This window comes from Stenella coeruleoalba (assembly GCF_951394435.1).
Source record: "Stenella coeruleoalba genome assembly, chromosome: 4".
NCBI classification, from domain to species: Eukaryota; Metazoa; Chordata; class Mammalia; order Artiodactyla; family Delphinidae; genus Stenella; species Stenella coeruleoalba.
Window position 1 is genome coordinate 85,821,385 of NC_137149.1, and position 6,000 is coordinate 85,827,384.

Genomic DNA, 6,000 nt, shown 5'->3' on the forward strand with positions numbered 1-6,000 from the left:
TATTATAGACACAAAAATTTTGAAAAAAATATAACATCTTTTCATGATAAAAATGCTTAACAAGTTAGGAATAAAAAGAACATGACTCAACATGATAAAGGCAATCTATGCAAACCCACAGCTAACATCATACATAACAGTGAAAGTGACAGCTTTTCCTCTGGGATTTCATCAGGAATAACACATGTGCTCTATTCAATACTGTACTAGAAGTCCTGGCTAGAGCAATCAGTCAAGACAAGGAAATAAAAGGCACCCAAATTGGAAAGAAAGAAGTAAAATTGCATTTCTTTGCAGATGATATTATCTTTTATATAGGAAATTATAAAGACTACCAAAAAGTTTTTAGAAGTGACCAGTGAATTCAGTGTATTTGCAGAGTACAAGTCAATGTACAGAAATGGGTTGTATTTCTATACACTAACAACAGAACATCTCAAAAAAGAACAAAGAAAACAACTCCATCCAAAATAGCTCAAAAAGAATAAATGTTTAGGAGTAAATTTACCTAGGATGTGAAAGTTCTGTACACCAAAAATTATAAGACTTATTTGAAATAAACAGAAGAAGACACAGAAAGTTGGAATGATTCCCATATTCATGGATTAGTAGAATTAATATTGTTAAAATATCCATACTATCCAAAGCCTTCTGTATTCAACGCAATTGATGTAAAAATTCCAAGGCATCTTCACAAAAATAAGAAACACAATCCTAATATTTATATGGAGCCACAATATAATTGCCAAAGTAATCCTGAGAAAGAAGGACAAAGCTAGAAGGCTCACACTTCCTGACTTCAAATTATGTTACAAAGCTATAGTAATCAAAACACTATGACACTGGCATAAAGTATGCATGTAGACCAATGGAACAGAATTGAGAGTTTAAAACAAAAAAAGCTTTGACTATAAGGTTAACTCATATTTTATATGGGATCCAATAACACTAAATGGGGAAATGATAGTTTCTTTTATAAATGGGGATAGAAAACTGGATAACCACATGCCAAATAATTAAACTGGACCCCTATCCTACATCACTCACAAAATTTAGCATGCAATTGATAGAGACTTAAACATAACAAAAACTGAAAGCATTCATAGAAGAATAGATAGGAGAAATGCTCTTTGACTTTGGTCTTGGCATTGATTTTTTTTGATTGACACCAGAAGCACAGCAACCACAGCAAAAATAAACAAGTGGGACTATATCAAACTAATAAGTTCTACACAGGAAGAATAAAAATAAACAAAATAAAAGGCAACCTACAGAATGGGAGAAAATATTTGCAAATCATATATCTGATAAGGCATTAATATCCAAACTACATAAAGAACTCTATACTTAATAGTTTAAAAAATCTGTTTTAAAATGGGTAGACACATTGAATAATTTTCCCAAAGAATACATATCATAAATCACCAAGAGGTATGTGAAGATGTGCTCAACATTTCTAACCATCACAGAAATGCAAACCAAAGCCACAATGATCTATCACCTCACATCTGTTAGAATAGCTATTATCAAGTACAAGACACAAGAAGTATTTGTGACCATATGGACAAAAGAGAACTCTAGTGTACTATTTGGGGGAATGTAAATTAGTACAGCTACTATGGAAAACAGTATGGAGGTTTTGTGAAAAAAAAAAATAGAGCTACACATATTTAGCAATTCCCCTTCTGGGTACATATCCAATGCAAATGGAAACAGGATCTAACAGCGATATCTGCACTCATGTTCATTTTAGCATTAATAACTACAGCCAAGATATAGAAATAATCTAAGTGTCCATCAATAGATGAATGGGCAAACTGATGTGATATATGTATACAATAGAAGATTAGTTAGCTATGAGAAAGAAGGAAATCTTTCCATCTGCCACAGCATAGATGGACATTGTGGGCATAATGCTAAGTGAAATAAGTTTGACAGAGAAAGACATACTGTATGATATCACTTATATGTGGAATCTAAAGAAGCCAAACTTATAGAAACAGAGAATAGAATTGTGGTTTCTTGAAGGTAGGGGTTAAAGTGAAGGGAGAGATGATGGTAAAAGTGCACAAACATACAATTATAAGATGAATGAGTTCTGGGGACCTAATGTACTGCATGGTGATTATTGTTAATAATACTGTATTACACTTGAAAGTTGCTAAGTGAAAACATTTTCAATGTTTTCACCACAAAAAAAGCAAAGAAGCAAAGAATGGTAATTATGTGGTGTCTCAAAGATGTTATTTAATGCTAAGGCAGTAATTATTTCTAATATAAAAGCATTTCAAGTCACCTCAAATTTATACTATGTTGTATGTTGATTATATCTCAATAACTGTTTGGATATCATTAAAAATTTCTTGTATTAATGATTCTGCTGAATTATATTTGTAATGAACCACAAAAGGGATAAATAACTTTGACCCACAGCCAATGAATTCATCCATTATCAGTATTACCCTCTCAATGTTATTAGATGTTTCCTGGCTTGGATGTTAACCATTTGTACTTTAGTAGGAAAAAAATAAAAGTGTTTATTTTGTTCTCTTAGTCTTAGGAAGTCTGGAAAAATAAGAGAGTGGGCTTTCTCTTGGATTTGAGTTCAGTGAGTCACTAAATTTTTACATTACAAAAATTCCATTCTTGTTGCAAAGCTTCCTCCGGTTCTGCTTCAATTTGTTTATTCAAAGATTTTTCCAAGTCATTTAAATTTCTTAGTAATTAAGTCAGTTAAGGTATTGACTCCATTTTTGTCCATGATGGTATAACTGGAACCAGACTAACCCTCTGCCACAAACAACTAGAGAACTGGACAAATTATATGTAACAACTATTTTCAGGTATTGAACAGGCATCACAGAAACTTGACAACTAAGAGAAGGGAAGCTAATGAGGTGAACCCTAAGATCACTATAGCTTTCTGACTATAGCCACTTTTGACATTACATTGCCAAAAATAGAATCAATAGCAGAAACTGGGGGTATCAATGAGTGAAGAAAAAGAAATGAGAACTTGAGGAGAATTGACATCTGGGAAAGGAACTGCCATAAATTGGAAATTCAAAATGCTCTACACTGTTTTCTACTGAAAAACTAAGGTACTCAGTTTGTGTTGATGCTGAAGTCAATTTTCACCCGTGGCCTTAAAATATCTTGATTTTTTTACCACTTTTATACCTCTCAGTCTTAGGAACCAATAAAATTGCTAAAATTCTGGGTCAATGAAATGTGACATTTTGCAGAGTCCATGTAGATAATAAGATAAAATCATTTCCAGTATTATCTAACTATTTCTGTCAGGGTAAATAGCCAGTGTGAAAGGGATCCAATTTAGGAAATTGGCCTCAGTGCCCAGTTGGTTTACTCTAGCAATGATGCCCTATCAGGAACTCAATGTTTAATTCTCTTCCAAGCAGATATGATCCTTTTGACACTCAGGGAGTAGTTACATGAGCCTCAGTAAATAGGATCCCATACACTGGGGCCCATGCATAGCTTTACTCTCTGTCACCATAGTCACTTTGTTAATTTGTTCTAGGAGCCAGAACTGGGGTGGATGATGATAAAAGCGGTCTGATGTGACCCGGCTGGGTAATTTTGCCTACTTAATTGCTTAATGCCAATTCTATGATGGTTGGTCTCTGGTGAGAAATAACATGATGTCCCATGGTTGAGTGTTCCATATTTAACAGGGTCCCATAACATGTCAGGAGTTGTTTTTCCAAAAACACATAATTCTTCAGTCCAGATGACTTTATATTGCTGTGTTGTGATTCTTCTATTAAGCTTGGCAGAGATTCCATACAGTGTCTTCTCTCACTGCTGATGTATTTAATGCTATAAGGTTTACCTAATATTGCAGACTATTACAGGCTGGACCTATTGCAGAATTCTTTCCTGCTCTGGGTCCATTCATAACTGATAGTCTTTTGAGTTATCTGGCCTACGAGTCAAGAATGGAAAAATATGCTTCCCCTAATTCCTGAAAAGGCCTACAATATCTATTATTTTTCTTTGCAGAAAAAAGGCAAAATGCAAAATCTATCCTCTTTTGGAAATGATAACCTTAAATATCCCTGATCACTGGATCTCAATTAATTTTACTGATGTGGAAGATCACACTTGAATATTCACAGGGTTTTTCTCCCACTTTCTAAAGCTCATGTGTCTTACACAGTTGCCCAACATACTAACCACTTTTTGCTCATCTTTCTGATTTGCATAGTGTTGTCAACATAGCTGGTTAGTACAATTTTCTGAAGGATATCCAGATAATTCATATCTCATTGGCCTATATTATGAGGGAAGAGAAGAAAGTTTATTTTATATAGTCTTCAGGCAAAATTGTATATACATGTATATTATTGTCTTTTCCAAGTGAATGAGAACTGTATCTGATCTCCTTTCAGATAGGGATGGCAGAGAACACAGTTACTAGAGCAATGACCTCATCCCATGTACCTGAAGATGTATGCTTTAGCAGAGATATCACATCAGACACAGAGTGTGAGAGTAGAATGAATTCTTGTATGAGTTTGCAGGATCCACTACCATTTTCCAGGATCTTTTGGTTTTGAGGGGCCCAGATAGGATGGAGCTCATCATTCTGCATTCTTTAACTCTTTAATATCTTTAATTTTCACCATACATAGAAGTGTGATCCTGTCTTCTGTTTGTGTTTTTGGGGTCAAGTGGTGGTGAGAGTAAGTTGTTTCAAGTCTTTAATGGGTTGACTAGTGGACACCCTAAAGTATGTCCAAGTTGTAACTCCCAGGATCTATAAAATTGACCTTATATGGAGAAAGCAGTCTTTGAAATATACAGGCATACCTCATTTTATTGTTCTTTGCTTTATTGTGTTTCACAAATATCAGCTTTTTAACAATTGAATGTTTGTGGCAACCATGAGTCAATCAAGTCAATCAATGCCATATTTTCAACAGCATTTGCTCACTACATACCTCTGTGTCACATCTGGGTAATTCCTGTAATATTTCAAACTTTTTCATTATTATTATATTTGATGTGGTGATCTGTGATCAGTGATCTTTGATATTACTATTGTAATTTTAGGGGGTGCCACAGAACCTCACCCATACAAAATGATGAACTTAATCAATAAATACATGTGTTCTAACTGCTCCATCAACTGGCTATTCACCTGTCACTCTCCTGCTCTTCAGATCTCCCTATTCCCTTAGACACAACAGTATTGAAATTAGGTCATTAAAAACCCTGCAATGGTCTCTGTGTTTTCAACTGAAAGAGTTGAATATCTCTCCTTTAAATCAAAGGTAAAAATAATAAAGCTTAAGGAGAAAGGCATATTGAAAGCTAAGACAGACCAAAATCTAGGCTTCTTGCACCAAAGATTTTTTTTTTTTTGCAAAGGAAATGTTTTGAAGGAAATTAAAAATGCTACTCCAGTGAACACACAAACGATAAAGTGAAACAGCCTTATTGCTGAAATGGAGAAAGATTTCATGGTCTAGTTAGAAGATTAAACCAGCCACAACATTCCCTTAAACCAAAGCCTAAACCAGAGCAAGGTCCTAACTCTTTTCAATTCTAAGAAGGCTGCAAGAGGTGAGGAAGCTGCCTAAGAAAAATTGGAACTAGCAGAGTTTGGATCATAAGGTTTAAGGAAAGAAGCCCTCTTCAAAACATAAAAGTGCAAGGTAAAGCAACAAGTGCTGATGTAGAAGCTGTAGTAAGTTATCCAGAAGATCTAGCTAAGATAATTCATGAAGGTGGCTACAGGCAGCAGATTTTCAATGTAGATGAAACAGCCTTATATTGAAAGAAAATGCCATTTAGGACATTCATAGCTAATGAGGAGAAATCAATATCTGGCTTCAAATTTTCAGAGAACAGGATGACTCTCTTGTTATGGGCCAAGCAGCTGGTGATTTGAAGTTGAAACCAAAGTTCATTTGCCATTTTGAAAATTCTAGGCCCTTAAGAATTATGATAAATCTACTCTGCCTGTGCTCTATA